Source organism: Rhipicephalus sanguineus, chromosome 8, assembly GCF_013339695.2.
Source record: "Rhipicephalus sanguineus isolate Rsan-2018 chromosome 8, BIME_Rsan_1.4, whole genome shotgun sequence".
NCBI classification, from domain to species: Eukaryota; Metazoa; Arthropoda; class Arachnida; order Ixodida; family Ixodidae; genus Rhipicephalus; species Rhipicephalus sanguineus.
In genome coordinates, this window is record NC_051183.1 from 45,379,076 (window position 1) to 45,395,417 (window position 16,342).

General features: G+C 46.8%; 1 long non-coding RNA gene and 1 other non-coding gene across 2 annotated transcripts; one reads left to right on the plus strand and one right to left on the minus strand.

Annotated features, from left to right (window-relative positions):
• Nucleotides 1-336: 336 nt before the first annotated feature.
• Nucleotides 337-15,862, minus strand: LOC119401805 (uncharacterized). Its single transcript, XR_007417077.1, has 3 exons — nt 15,630-15,862; nt 13,860-14,227; nt 337-1,608 (listed from the first exon to the last, which is right to left on the minus strand). It is a non-coding gene; the product is annotated as an uncharacterized LOC119401805 (long non-coding RNA).
• Trnas-gga (transfer RNA serine (anticodon GGA)) lies at nt 8,542-8,615 on the plus strand. The gene has a single exon. It is a non-coding gene; the product is annotated as a tRNA-Ser (tRNA).
• Nucleotides 15,863-16,342: the final 480 nt, after the last annotated feature.

The window sequence follows — 16,342 nt, forward strand, 5'->3', positions numbered from 1 at the left end:
AGGATGGCATGGAATCGGGGAAGCGTTGCGGGTTGTGGTACGTTGAACATGACGCAGGATAGGAGAGGCCATAAACCAAGTTAGAGGAAGATGGTATTTGTGAAGCTTGAACATACGGGAATGGCTGTATTGCGACAGCTGGTTGTGTTACTTCCACGGAAAGTCTTGTGTCTTCTCCCGGAATCTGCACAACGCTTGGGTGCTCGTAACTTATATGTGATGGCGTGTGCTCGTAGCTTTGCTGCGCTACACTGGTGTTTGACCTGCCGTCCAACGAGATTTGTGGACCTTGTAAAGTTTCGCGATATGGCAAACGGTGGTTTCCGGATGGAATCAAGCCCATCGGCGACATATTTGATTGCGTTGGTAAGGATAACATGGAGGGCGGCTGTGTGTAGGTGGTTGGCCTCTCACTTCTTACGTGGAAAGAATCATGACGCCATGGCATTAGCGGCAAAGGCGACAGCTCCGCTGGATGTACCTTGACCTGTGTGTTTTCGTTAAGAAGCTCTAAATCCTTGTTAGTGAACTGTGGCAATGGTTCGTGAGCTGATGGCCAGTAGGATGCTTCCAAAAATGATAGATTGGATGGACTGTGGCTTTGCACTGGCCTTGCGTTCAGCTGCTGTAAGTCTTTGTGGGTCGTATCTGGCCTTGATTCGTGATACTGTGGGAATTTGGATGCTACCGAGACTAATATGTCTAAGGCAGTCCGGCGTCCTACTTGCCGTGTGTCACTTTGCAAGGAAGCAGTCACCGGCCGGATATCTCGGCCGTTGCTGACGGCGCCTTCATTTCCGGTTGCCGGTTGCTCGTTACTTGGCGTAGCAACCGAGTATTGAGATGTGTACGCTACAGGAGGATGTAAGCGTCCAGGAAGCGTTCGTTCCGACGTGGCATATTCCCGAATCTCTGGCGATTCTATGTCATGCAGCTGTGAGGAAGCTGCAACATCTATGCCGGCATTTTCGGCCACATGTGTTTTCGCATTGGGCATCTGTTTTCCGGGATAGTGGGACATAATCGCTGCTCGCCCAGCTCTCGAATGCGGCAATGTTGGTGGAAAAGCTTCTTGTGTTGCTCTAATTGGGGGAATACGTCCTGTGCAGGTAAAGTCTTGCTGATGGAAGGGTTGTCTTCAAGTGGTGGTACAGTTGGCTGCTGCGCCATTCCTCGATGTAAATACTCTCCTGCTTCAGCTTGTTGATTCACGTTAAAATTTGTTACATTTTGCGGCAGTGTCAAGGGATGACTTCCTGGCGAATAATATGAAGCTGGTGAAAACGGTGCTTGCTGTGTTCTGCTAGAACCTGGCCATTCTCGTTGGCCGGCACCCTTATTCGCTTCCCGTATTTGTAAGTCTGCTGCCGTAACTGACTCCAGTCTCCGAAGGGTAGTATCTGAAGCCGAAGAATCAGTTCCTGGCTGCATCATGCTTTGAAATGCAAGTTCGTTATGGGCAGTATGCTGATTTTCTCTTACTCTGCCGTCCTTTTCTCGCGGATGCATTTCCAGGCCGGGAACAGGACCCTTTGGGGCTGATGAACAAACTTGTGGACGAGGTGACTGTTCTGGTCGTGCAGCCTGTAGGCTCAATTTCCAAGCCACCTTCTGTCCTGGGGAAAGAGATTCCAGACTGGGAACTGAATCAGTCGGAAACTGGTGAACTACTTTGTGGTCGATGTGCACGTTGCGCTTGCGCAGCCTCTAGGCTCAATTTCCAAGCCGCCTTCTGTCCTGGGGAAAGTGATTCGAGACTGGGAACAGAATCGTCTGAAACTGGCGAAAAACCTTGTGGCTGAAGTGACCGTTGCACTCTCGCAGCCTCTTGACTCAATTTCCAAGCTATCTTTTGCTCTGGAGAAAGAGATTCTAGACTGGGAACCGAGTCATCCGAATCTGATGGACTGGCGCGTTGCATAATCACTCCAGCATTTTGCGATTGAAGCAGTAGTGCAGGTCGCTGCTGTGCGGCACCTATAGACAGAATAAGAGTAATGAGTTGCAGTAAGCACATGTTACATGTAGATTGACGATGCTTTATGCAAAGAATTTTACTTAGCATACGATCACGTAGGCAAAGTTCATGCGAACTGATAACACGAGTTCATAAGTACTTCTAACTTCCGCTTCGTTCATTAGCTCAGCCAAAGATTAGCTCTGCTTCGCGGTGCAATCTCCATAATTATTCTTAAGTCTTTCACGGTTGTTAATTGAGACAAATTAGGAATTATTACGGTTGTGTTCAGAGCCTATTCACACCAGCCACGTGGAGCGATCGTACGGTAAAGGTGGTCGCAAACATCCACATTGATTGAAAAGCGACTCTTTTTGATTGAGTCGTTCACTGCTATATTTTTCAGTAGTGACAGGGCTTACGCATGCCTTGTGATCCAATCATTTGTGCATGAGTTATCATGTGCTTGCTTGAATCACACCGTTAGTGAAGGATCTTGTGGCAACGGGCAGGTCACGCTTGCGAGCGGGAACGTCGGTCGTTTCTCGGCCACTAATCGAAATCATCACGAGTCCTCTGTCAATCAGAAGCTTGAGTTATAGTAAGCCTAAAACATTGAGGTGGAATATTGGAGAAGTTAGTAGTAAAAGCTCGTTAATTCAAGCCGAAGGGGTGCTTAATTCTTCGAATTAGATGGAGTTCGAATTAGTGTATGGGCGCTAGAATGAACGGACATTGCGCCGCACTGCGCGGGCAGAATCCAAAGCCAGCTCTGGACACGTTATTGCGAATTATGGAATACTACACGTTTGTGGCAGGTGATTCCGTAACTTAAGTTCATGAAGCTATAACTGCAAGCAGAATTAATTGATTACTCAGTTATACGCCAGAAACATGTAGCGACATGCATTCATGTGCGAAGGGAGCCTTAATTTCGAAATTTATGGCAACAATCATGCTCCGAAACAAGTTTATTTAGATGGCAAAGTTAACGCAATCAAAATTAAAAGTAATCAGTACTTTGAATTTGGTTGCGCGTCTTCTGTCGCGACTCTATTATCATCGTTTGGAGCTTGCCCGCGAGCTCCGGCGCAGCGTTCAAATTCTCTTCTGCGTTGAAATGTGATATGTTGTTGTTTCTGCATCTCTAGTAAATTTGGTTTGGTTTTGCAACACATTGTGATCACTCTGGGCCGACTTCTGGTAGGAGTGATGAAAGCCAGAGGACTCCTACCTCGAATTAACCGTTGCGGACACCGACGCTTTCGAATTATCGGGAGTTTTCTCCCATGGAAATACACAGCGTTGTGCCGGGGCCAGAGCGTCAGTTCGGAATTACTGTAAGTTCGAACTAATCGAGTTCGCATTAACGAGCTATTACTGTACTGATTCATAATGTTGAACAGCGCAAATGACAAGAAATGATGGAAAAGAAAAGGGGACATGCGCTGCCTCGAAACTAAGTTTCCGTTCGTATGTGATTAAACTTTATGAAACCGTTAAGCGCACGAAGACGGGAACAAGAAGACGACACACAGAGCGCAGAACACAAAGACGACACACACAGAGACGACACAAGTGCTCTGTGCGTCGTCTTGTTCAATGTACCAATTAGTTCGGACCCAGCCTCTGAATAAACTTAGTTGCTGGTCAGCGTTTGTCTATGTTTTTTTTTTTTCAGCCGTCGCTTCTCATTTGCGCGGTTCAACGTCATGAATACTGAAGCAGCCGAACAGTTGAAACAACGGGGAAGCACAGTGAACAGTCAACAACCATCATGAACCGGTTTAATTTCCTGCAGCAGTCGTCCTCCAGCACTGCGACTATTCGCAGGAGCAACGAGAATTCTGCGACTGAATAAAGAACGTCAAAACAGTATTCACCGGAGGTAGTTGCTTTACAGCTAAGACTGGTTTGAAATTTCAGTTGTTAGTACAGCGCCGTCATTGTCTTCTTTTTGTCCCTCGTTTCAAGTTCACCTGCTCAAACCAGTGCCTGAAAAAGGAGCTTACAGTTCAGCTTTCTTCGCTAGGTGATACTTAGGCGTTGACAAACTTTATATGAGAATGACATTCAGGCTGGCGTAGATTTTTTCACTTGCGACTTTAAATATTGCGAATAATTACAAGGAGAGGTTACCTCTCTGAAGATCATCAGTCATTGGAGGTGGGTTATTGTAATGCTGCGTCACAGCTCCGTCGAGCGGATGGACGTTTTGACGAGCATCCTGTGGAGCGGAACTACATGGATCCCGGTTCGAAAGGAGCCATTGCGCGACATCACGATGCGCAGAGCCAAGACCTGTTTGCGTACTGCCGCGTGCCTGCTGAAGAAGGTGCCCTACAAGATCTCCCGAGGGCTGCTCGTATCCACCTGTACATCAAAAATTATGCAAGCATGTTTACAGTATTAGGGACAATAAACTAGGTGGCACCTAACGCAAATAGATAATAAATAAAAAGGAACGAGGAGAGGGACGAGGTAGGAAATGATTCTGTGGGCACAAAGTGTACAATATTTCGTGTTCCGCAGAATACAAACAAGAGAACTTCAAGCACGAAAAACAGCGCCGCATGAAACCTTCCATAAAGCACAGTTCCAAGGAAGGAGGAAGGATGACGCGTTGCTGATGCGCGCCGCACTTAATTCTTTGGTATGAAAATCATACGATTCTCACGAATGGGATCTGTCGCATGAGTTTGGTATCCTTATCTGCATTAGCAGTGGCCCGCACTGATACGCTTCCCAATGCGCGGACAAATCCAAAGTTAAAGGGCAAAACACTTCTCGCGATTCTTCATTGTGTTCTCTGATACCCAATGCGATTCATCGAATGCTGATTAACATTATCTTGTTGCAGAAACAAGATTTTGAGGAAATGCTCGCAAGAGCGTAGCAACAAGCACCAAGTTAATTTGACAGCGGCAGTGCTTGAAAGCACAGATTAACATTCTTTGAAATAAAGAAAGCCTCGAAAAGTCGTTGTTTCCCTACTGTGCAGTAGGCATACAGTGCGCTGCAGCATAGCCCCGGAAGTTGCAGAATTATTGCATAGAACCTGCGAATTTTTCAGTCACAGCATTGACAGTTTGATGGGCATTCACGCCGAAGATGGACCTCTGACCGCCCCCCCCCCCCCAAGATTAAAATGAGTAAACTTCACCACAGCTCGTGCTCTCGGAAGAGAAACCACAATTTCACAAGAAAAATGATGTAAAAGGAGGCAGACACCTTCTAATGGCGTGGAATTAAAGTATTTTTCTAGCAAAATGTGTAGTTGACTCAGCACTTGTCTTGCAAATACGAGAGTGCCGTTTAGCAGCCACGCTAACACCGGAGGTGAATTTTAAGGCTGCATTGGATGCGTTGTGCTTCAACCGAGGGGCTCGGTCATTTGTTTAAAATTGCACATTACCCGCCACGGCGGTATAGCGGTTATGGGGCTCGACTGCTGATCCGCAGGTTGCGGGATCGAATCCCCGCCGCGGTGGCCGTATTTTCGATGGAGGCGGAAATGCTTGAGGCCCGTGTATTATATTTCGACGCACGTTAAAGAACACCAGACGGTCAAAATTTCTGGAGCCCTCCACTACAGCGTCTCTCATAATTAAATCGTGCTTTTCGGATGTTAAACCCCTGCAATTATTCATAAAATTGCACATTAGGGTAACAAAGCTTACCTGCAGTTGGCTGCGTTGGTGCAGTCTGTGGTACTTTCTCAAAGCCGCTCAAGCATGTTGACTGAGTGCTACTGGCGCATTCAATGCTTCCCTCAAGCAAGGAAGCCATGTTTGGATATAGATCACGAACACCAGGCACTTGTGCTGATATGTTAGGCGGACTTGTCACAACGTTCGTGGAAGCCCACGTAGCTGCTGCTGGTTGTGCCGACGAAAAGTTTCCGTCGTAACCGCTCTGCTGTCCTGTGGATAGTTTTGAAGTGTCGGAACTGTAGGACGCCGATTGGCCCTCGGCAGCCGCGTGCTGAAACTCGTATGTCGGCAATAGCACTTCGGGAACATCTTGCGGCGTCGCTGAATCGGGTGTATCTGGATCCTCGAGTTCAGAGGAAGAAAAGGTCATTTCTGCCAGCTCCTCGGAGGACATAACAAGTGTGGTTACCGCGGCGCTCCGAAACCATGATGTATTATAGTCTTGAGCGATCATCTCCGCCAGAACGGCTTCTGAGTCGTACACTTCAGGATTCGAAACGGCATCCTCTCTGCGTGTAAAGTTTGCTATAGAATTCTGCGAAGCTGCCTCTGAAGTTGCTGAAGTACTTTTACCACACCCACTTTGTTGTCCATCGCCTTCACCAGTGTCCACTTTGTGGGGCGTTTCCGTTGGCGAGAAGCGAAGGATGCGGGCGACGGAATCATCAGGTGAAGACTGAGGCATTCTTGTAGTGCTTTGTTCCGAGTAAATAGTGGACGTACTTGTAACTCTTGGTGTTACCGAAGGGCAGGCCTTCTTCACACTTTTTTTATAAGGCGCAGTCTTATCCCTGTTCACGTCTTGTGTGGTTGCAGTAAGACAAGCAAATTCCTCGGACATGGATGATGTAGCATTTCTTGTTGGCACCGAGGCTTCTTCTACGCCACTGGAGACGCGTTCACTTTTACTGGTTCCGCGTGTAATGTCTTCAGTTGTAAGTTTCTTTAGTGGACTGAGAAACAACGACGTCATTGCACTTGCTGTGGTGGCATCGATGCTGTGGTCTTCATTCTCAGTTGCATCCGCTTCCGGTCTAAACTCATCGCTCTTGCGTTTCGTTCCGCTGCTGTTGCGTTGTCTGGGGACCGACAACGTGGTATGGGTAGCGGAAGGACCAGCTTCCTCTAGTTCATAGTGATGCTGGTATCTTTCTCCGGGAGATGACCCATTCTTTTCCTCTTGAGGTTTCGGCCTGACTCGGACCTCACGTTCTTTCGAGACAGATGCGACTGGTGTCTCAGTTGTAGCGGTGAAACCAGAAGCTTCCTTCGGATTTGGGCTAACACGCGGTAGTTGGACTGTCTTGGCAGGCTTCGACGTAGCTTTTTTCGGTGACTTTCCCATCGCGTACAGCTTATAAGACGTTCGACATAAGGCGCACTTCGAGGCCCACCTAGAAGAATCGCGGAAGAGACACTGACTGCTCTGGTTCGTTTCCTGTTTCTGATCACGTGGTCCACGTAATAAAACCAGCTTCTGCGCAGGAGTCGCTGTCCGCAGTTTTGTTTTTGGTCTTTAGTAAGCGCTTACTCCTTCAATGATAAGTGCAGCAACGAATTTTTTTTCCTTAGCGCACTTATCGCCTGACACATGGAACATTTGATCCAAGTGAATCTGGCACGGAAGCTTTTCGTTGCCATTTAACTGGGGATGAAATTAACACTAGCTCGTTTCCGGACGCACATGCTCAGTGGTCGTGCCTGAACGTAGAACTGTAAACCCAGTTCATGAAGACTTAATTCACGTCCGGTTCAGCATCACGATTCTCGGACAGATACCTTCGGAAAGTAATAATGACTTAATTAGCGCGGTGGTATGATAGCAAAGTAAGTTACACATAAAATCACAATTGGCTTGAATAAACTAAATGAGCCTGGGCGAAAGTGCGATCGCGCTATCGCGAGCACGGGGAACGAGGGTCAACGGAATGATATACCTTGCGTGAACCTTGGATGACGGGAACTGCGCTGGCGCCTGTGTTTTCTTATCGCTACATCTGATCTCAACGTTCTTTAGTGACTACATCAGATCATCAGCGTGAATACGCGTACCCAGGGTTCTTCATTATTGGGAGTAAAGTTTGACCACAGCAGCTGCCCACCGACATTGGTCAAGCCCGAAAGAAGCTTGGCAATGGGTGCAAAAATTAACATAAAATGATGAAGTCATAACGGCCTGCCTTTGGAACCCGGCATTCCGGTTGGTGAAGGAGTGAAGTAAAACTATTAGAATGCAACACGACGGGTCCTCAGCCGTCGGTAATGTGAAACACCTGCTTGGCCATAACTCCGCAGTTTATGCACTGACGAGCCAGCTCCGGATGCGTAATGTTATGGAGCGTACATGGCACCCCACTTAGATCATCATCATCATCATCATCAGCCTGTCTACGCCCACTGCAGGGCAAAGGCCTCTCCCATGTTCCGCCAATCAACCCGGTCCTGTGCTTTCTGTTGCCACGTTATACCTGCGTTATACCCACTTAGATGATTTTATACAAATAATTATTTTCGAGGAAAACATCCGCGTGAAAGTCTTGTTTTCAGGGCTGTTGCCATCTTCATCCGAGACCACTAGGTTCCATTTGATGACAGAAATCATTGCAAATCAGTTCTGCGGAATCCCGCAAGGAGGCGGAAGGGTTAAGAAAGGGAAAATAGACAACCACCCGTTGGTAGGACGAAGCCACAAGAAAATCCGGAAATCCGTATGGATTTCCTTGTGGCTTCGTGCTACCAACGGGTGGTTGTCTATTTTCCCTTTCTTAACCCTTCCGCCTCCTTGCGGGATTCCGCAGAACAGATTTGCAATATGTATCCAGTTGCTTCGAGTTGTCGAGGAATTCGCCCTCGCGCTGCCAATTGCTAGCTTCCTGGTTAGCTCAATTGGTAGAGCGACCGCCCCGGAAAGGCGTCGGTCCCGGGTTCGAGCCCCGGACCAGGATGAATTTTTCGGCGACCAAGAGGCTTTATTTCTGAGAAATCGGTATGAATTTCCTTGTGGCTTCGTGCTACCAACGGATGGTTGTCTATTTTCCCTTTCTTAACAGAAATCATTATATCTGCTTTTCTTTATACATATTCAACTGCGTATTTGTTGATAGTGAGACTATATACATTGCCAAACAAACCTTTTCTTCCGTACTACCTCAACCGTTTATAAGATTTTTCCGCATTTGCGTGTGCCCTACTGGATTGATCCCAAATGGGATCGACAGTAGAAGTACATGAATGTATGAGTGCCAATAAACTCACGGCATCCGTACGATGTATGTCAAAACAGCGTCTCGCTGCCGCCCGTGGTGCGCTTCTTCAGAATATGTATATTGTCTTCTACGTGCGTAACGAGGATACGTTGTTTCGGCTTGTCCTTTTGCCAGATGCACGTCACTCAAAATGAGACACCTGCTTTCTTTTTATTACACAGGAAATTTCTATGGTATGACTCTTACAAAAAGAGAGATGAGAAAGAACGCGTAATGCAAGGACACAATATGCAGAGATAAAAAAAATTGGTAGAACCAATACACCGGCGTAATCACCATCGTGTGGCCGGTGGCAGAACGAGGTCAGGTTATGATTGCCTATGCATATGCGAAAGCATGATGTCGCCAACATGTTGGGAGATAATTTGTTTGATTCTACGTCTGCTTTGATGTCGTTACTGAATGTTGCTCTTGCTAGTGGTGTGCGCTGCACATAGCTCAAAGATCTGCTCACCTTCGTGCGCCTTGTCTCAACGTGACTTCTTTTCCTTGTGTAAGTTTACCAGATAAAAGAAAACGCTGAAGCCAACACAATACACGCTTCGCTCTCTTCAGGCATTGGTGTTTAAGGGCAGTGAAAACAGGGTAATGAGTCATAACCCATCGCAATGAATGAGACATATTTATTTGCTGGCTACCAAGCCACTCACCAATACCCTCTTCTTTTCTCAGTGAAACGAGGGGATAAATGAAAGGCTACCTGTGATCTAGGTGAGCGACGGACATGTCGATTCCGCGGTGTCCTCTGGATGCAAGTTCAACTCATGGGTGGTTGTGCAATAATGAACAACGCACATCAAGTATTTATTTGGAGCGTACGAATTGCCCAAGCTGCCCTGATGTGATGGCTTTGTTGGAATAAATGGTTTGGACTTATTCAGCCTACATTATTCACCATTTACTTGTTGCTTCTTCCCAAGTTTGAATTGTCCTTGAACAAGAATTGTTACTTGAGCCAAGGTTTCAACAATTGGAGTGGCTTTCGGCAAGGTACCAGGTGCCGCCTCGGGCATTTCCTGTGCAAGGATATTGTTTTCAAGCCCCCGCTTTCCCTTCAACTGCTTTATTTGGGTATGCACAAGTTTGACATATATCAGCCATATGAGAGATAAATTCGCAACGTTTGGTCGAAGTGAATGGAATAGAACGAAAACTTTTATTCTGCTCACATTGTGCGAGCTTCAAATTCAGTGGAAAGAAAATACATGCTCGGCAAAATAGAAGGTGTTCATCAGTGCGGCGCTGGTTAACACTCCTAGCTATTAAAGCACGGATATACACGTTCAAGTGGACGGCAGAGTGACCGCTTCCGCAGCTCAATGGGTAGAGCTTCGGGCATGTTACTGGAATGTTGCTAGTTCGCTCCCTGCTGGGGGCAAGATATATCTTCGTTCATTTTAATTTTCTCACATTTATGTCACAATTGCTACAAATACCATCCGCTATATTTTCTTTCGCTACATTTTCTGTTAGTTCTTATTAAATTTGTATACAAGTTTTCGTCAGCTTCTTACGAAATTATACAGCAATATATGGATTGAGGGAGGAAACATATGAAGTTATTCGAAGAGCTTATGAAACGTTTCAGCAGGTACTTCAGAGAGCCTGTCAAGTTTTATTGGAAGCACATGTTTTCTTCGTAGATATGTTGAATTTCAATGCATAAGTAAGGATGTCTTATACTGGACTACCGGGCTGTTCACATGCATTTATTGCAATAAGTTTCACGAAGCACTCTTGAATCTAGATAAATGCACAACTTTATTTCCCGGTAATAGCGCACATACTGTGCGCTATATAGACACGAAAAGCGTCGCCGGTCGTCGTAAGTAAAACAACAATAAAACAGTTCACATGAGCAGCTCGACAAATATTCTTGCGCTATTACATGCAGCACACGTAAGAAAAAACGTAGAACAAGATGACCTATCTTGCTTTTAACGAGCTTTGTTGCATGAGGTAAATATCAATGATAACAAAAAATCCGGGAATAAAAACGGGAAGTAAAAATCCTGTCGAATGAAGGCTTTGAGAACTTTGTAGACTACTACTCGTAGTAACCGTTGTACAACAAGAAAAGGTGCCCGTCATCTCTGGAAGTCGGCCGCACTTGGAGAGTCAGTTTGAATTGCTGTTAGGATATAAAGCGATCTGGAGATTGATGATTATATTCGGTATGTAAGCCCAGATTGTATCGTTTGCAGATACCAAATGTTATACCAATTCAGGGATGTATCCCGCACAATCTGCGGTAGGTATGCTGAAGAAAGCCACTTATTCAAGATTAATCTTCATGTTCCCTCACCCCTTACAAAAAGCCGTGATTCCTAACGATGAGAAAAGACTCACGATCGTATCACCACTAACATTTTAAAAATTGGCTCGAACAAGTAATAAGAAGGTCGATAACAAACGCAGCTAACTCATCAATTTGATTCGCAAGTCCTCATCGGTTTCCAGCTCTCTATAACCGCCATCTTTTGTAGATCCTTAGTTGAGGTGCTGAAGGTATGTCTCTTGGCCTGGCTTATCACGTGAGATGCGTACTGCAGTAGGTCGTCGTACGGTGCTCATCCTCGACAGAATGATAGTATGATATATGCAGAATGCCACACACTCAGACCTGGACTTCTTGGCAGTAAAATGTCCACTGGCTCTTGCCACGTCCGAGAGTGTGCGAGACGGGTTTATTCACTGGTTTCGTGCGCAGGGGAACGGGGCAAGGAAATTCTTGGACGTCGATATCTTTGGCGCGATTGACGATGACTCGCTCCTTCGTGTACGGCATTTAGTGACTCTACTTTAGCATCATGCCCTTTCCTAAACAAGGCTACCATCACAACAGACGTTTACAGATGGAAAACGGGTAAACTAGGGCTCCCGTCGCTTGCATTACTGGCGTAGTAGCAGTGGAGCTTAAAGCTTCTCGACAAGATGAGCTGCTCTAGAAGCTAGGTAGGTAGGCCAGTTAAGTGAAAGATGAAATTTGCAGGACGATGCATGTTCAAATTACCCTGTTGTGGTGAACCAACGTAACGCGTTTAATTGGGTAAGAGTTGCGAGCTGCTGTATGTTGAATAGGACAGAGGGTAGGCGGGTCCATAGACCAAGTTGGGGGAAGATGACGTTTCCGCAGTTTGAGCGCGTCGTGGTACTTCCACGGAAAGCGCTGCTGTCACTGTTGGATTCTGCACAATATTTGGGTTTTGGTAACTGAGGTGTGATTGAACGTGTTCCTAGCTTGGAGATCTTGAGGTGGCATCTTGTGATACTGGAGGTATAGCGGGGTGAAGCGACGTGTGCGGATGCATGTATGAGCTACCTTGCTGCGCCGAACCCGAGGACGGCATGTAATCGTGGAAGTGCTTAGAACTGTGGTACGTTGGATATGACGCAGGATGTGAGAGGCCATAGACCAGGTTAGCAGAAGATGGTGTTTGCGAAGCTTGATTGGACGGGAAAGGCTACATTGTGAAGGTGGCTTTGTTACTCCTGGAGAGAGTCTCCTGTTTTTTTTTTCCAGATTCTGCACAAAGCTTGGGCGCTGGTAATTTATGTGCGGTTGCGTGCGGTCGTAGCTCTGCTTCGCTGCGCTGGTGCTTGACATACCATTCGAAGAGAGTTGTGGACCTTGCAAAGTTTCGTGATATCGCGAATGGCGGTTTCGGGAAGAAATCAAGCCCGTCGGTGGCATATCTGATCGCGTCGGTGGGGATAACTTATTGGGAGGCTGTGTGTAGGTAGTTGGTCCCTGCCTTCTTTCATTGAAGGAATCAATGGACCATGGTATCAGTAGCGGCGGTGAAAGCTCCATTGGATGTACCTTCGCCTGTGTGTCTGCATTCAAGACCTATAAATCTTCATTGGTCAGTTGTGGCAGCGGTTCGCGAGCGGACGGCCAGTACTTAGCTTCCAAAAATGATAGATTCGATGGACTGTGGCTTTGCACTTGCCCTGTGTTAAGCTGCTCTAAGTCTTTCTCGGTCAACTGTGGCCATGGTTTGTGAGCTGGTGGGAAGTTGGACATAATCGAGGCTAATATTTGCAATGTGTCTAACTGCTGTGTGTCCATTTGCAAGGGCGCCGTCACCGGCCGGATTTCTCGGCCGTTGTCGACGGCACCGTGATGTCCGGTGGTTGGTAGTTCGTCACTTGGCGTTGCAACCGAGTATTGAGATGCGTATGGTAGATTAGGAGGTAGGCGTCTCGGGAACAGTCGTTCTGGCGTGGTATGCTCCTGAATTTCTCGCAATTGTACGGAATGCTGCAGTGAGGAAGCTGCGGCATGTATTTCGGCGCTCCCTCCCACGTGTGATTTTGCATTGGGCACCTGTTTCTGGGGATAGTGGGATATGATCGCTGCTGGCACAGCTCTCGAATGCGCCAGTGCTTGTGGCGAAGCTTCCCGTTTTGCTTTTAAACGGGAAGAAGCGTCCTTTGGAGGTGAGGACTTCTTCAGGGAAGAATTCTCTTTAAGTGATGGTACAATTGGTTTCTGCACCGTTCCTCGGTGCAAAGGCTCTAGCGCAGAATCTGGTTGATCCGCGTTGAAATTTGTTTCATTTCGCGGCAGCACGAAGCGAGGCCTTGTCGGCGAAGAATGCGGAACTGGTGAAAACTTCACTTGCTGCGTTCTGCTAAGAGCTAGCCATTCTTGTTGGCCGGCACGCTTATTCGCTTTACATGTTTGTAAGTATCCTGCCAGGGTTGACTCCACTCTCCGAATGGCAGTAGTTGAATCCAGAGTCGATTCCTCATTGCATCATACTTTGAAATGTATGTTTTTGATGCAAAGCACGCTGATTCTCTAGTGTTATGGTGTCCGTTTCCGGTGGAGGCGTTTCTAAGCCTAGAGCAGGATCCTGTGAAGCTGATGAGCTAATTTGTAGCCGTTGTGACTGTTCTCGTCGTTTTCTGAAACACCTTCAGTTTTGGGAAAGGAGATTCCTGATTGGAAACTGAATCATCTGAGAATGGTGAACAGCTTTGTGGCCGATGTGCCCATTGCACTCGAGGAGCTTGTTGATTCAATTTCCAATCCACCTTCTGTCCTGGGGAAGGAGGTTCGAGACTGGCAAGAGAATCGTCTGAAAGTGGCGAACTACCTGGTGGCCATGGTAATCTGTGCATTCGCGCAGCCCCTTGACTCAATTTCCAAGGTGCCTTTGGTCCGGGAGAAAGAGATTCCACACTGGGAACCGAGTCGTCCGTGTATGGTGGACTGAGGCAATGCGTAACCAATCCATCATCTTGGGATTGAAGTGGTAGTGCAGTCCGTTGCTGTGCAGCACCTACAGACACAATAAGAGTAATAAGTTTTAGTAAGCAGATGTTACATGAAGGCTGCCGAGGCTTTATGAAAACGACTCCACCTAAAATAGGACCACCAAGGCCAGATCCATGCGAACTGATAACACGAGTCAATAAGTACTTTTACTTTCCGCTTCTTTGTTTAGCTCCGGGACATCGGTCGCTTTAGACCACTAATCCCAATTTGTGGCATGTCCTCGGTCAAACACTAGTGTGAGTGAGCCTTTGCAACTTCGGTAGAACTGAGGCATTAAAGAGCAAAGTTTGGCAAGTTGGTAGTGATTCATGATGCTGAACACTGGAAATGGCAAGGGACGGTTGAAAGTGAAACAGGGCAGGCGCGGATGCGCAACTAAATTTCCGGTCGCATGTGATTGGGCTTAGTTGCGAATCAGCGCGTGTTCTGTTTTTAAACACGATAGTCTTTTTTGGGATACATGAACGATAAATTCTGGTCTGTCTGTCTGTCTTTCTGTCACACGATGCAGCCACCCGGCCAAAGTTTAAGCACTTGCTGAACGCCCAGCCATCTTGAACTGGTAGCTGCGTTCATACCTGTGAACATTGTCGATCAAAAAGCACATATTACGCATATCTGAGGCACAACGATAATACGTAAGTATTAAATGGCGTGTAATTCTAAAGACGCTAGTGTTTCTTGGGCTGCGCTGAAAATGCGACGCCATGCACAAAAAAGCCCTCTGCCGACGATACGATGCTGCCACCTGGCAGTGGCCCTGGGAACAGCATCATGGGTGGCCGCGGATGAGACCAGGACTCATGTAATATGGCGGGCAGAAGACTATCGTCTTTCGACGACATTTGCCGCGAAGCGTGCAGATACGTGGCCAATTTTTTTTTTCAGTCGTCCCTTGTCATTTGCTCAATTCAACATCATGAAGATTGAAACAGCCGAACAGTTGCAACCAATGCTCGGCTAAACTCGTGCTCCAGCCCTGTGGCTATATGCAGGAGTAACGCAAATTCCGTGACTGAATACAGAACTTACGAATAAGTTTTATTACACAGGTGATCGGTAAGCTCCGACGTTCTATAGATGGGAATGGCAGTCACTCTGTCATTCAGGTGCGCGTAGATATCACTTAAGGCTTTAAATATTACGAATGATAAAAAGATGGATGTTACGATAATTGCTGGGGTTTTACGCAAAACCACGATGTGATTTGGACGTAGGGCATAGTGTAGAGCTTTGGAAAACCATGTGGGGTTCTTTAACGCGCTCCTAAATTTAAGCACACGGGCCTGTAAAATTTTGCCTCTAGAGGAATGCAGCCGCCGTGTCTGGGATTTGATCCCGTGACGTCAGCAGTCGAGCACCGTAGCCACTATAGCACCGTGGCGGGCAATATAAAGAAAGATTACCTGTCTGAGTATGCTGAGAGATTGACTGCGTGTTGCTGTAATGCTGCACCGCAGCTCTGTCAAGCGGATGTAGATTTTGACGAGCATCCTGTGGAGCGGAATTATGTTGATCCCGGCTAGAAAGAAGCCATTGGGTGACATCACGACGGCGAGAGCCACGATCATTTTGTGTACTGCCGTGTCCCTGCTGAAGAAGGTCCCTAACGACATCTCTTGAGGGCTGCTGGCATCCACCTGTACATCAGAAAGTAGGGAAGCATCTTTACAGTATCACCGGCAATAAGCTAGGCGTTCGCTTAAGCAAACTGCCAATAAATTAGTAGGGAGGGTTGAAGGGACAAGGTGCCGAAATATTATGATAATAAATATGTAAATTATACAAGATATCGCGTTCCGCCCCCCAATATACAAAAAAAGATAACTTCAAGCGTGAAACGGAGCTTCGCATGAAAATTTAAATAAAGCACTGATTCAAGAGAAGAGGGAAGCTGACGCGTTGCTGACGAAAGGTGCGCCTAGTTTTCTTATATGCAAATCGTACGATTCGCACGAAGCAGCGCCCTTGTCTCAGTCGAGAATCCTTATCTTCATAAGCAGTGATGCCCGTCATAATGCGCGGGAAAACCCAAAATTCGCACTCAAGGACTTTCTCGCGATTCTTCATTCTCTTCTCTGAAACCCAAGTCGAATAATCGAATGCTGATAATCCTTAT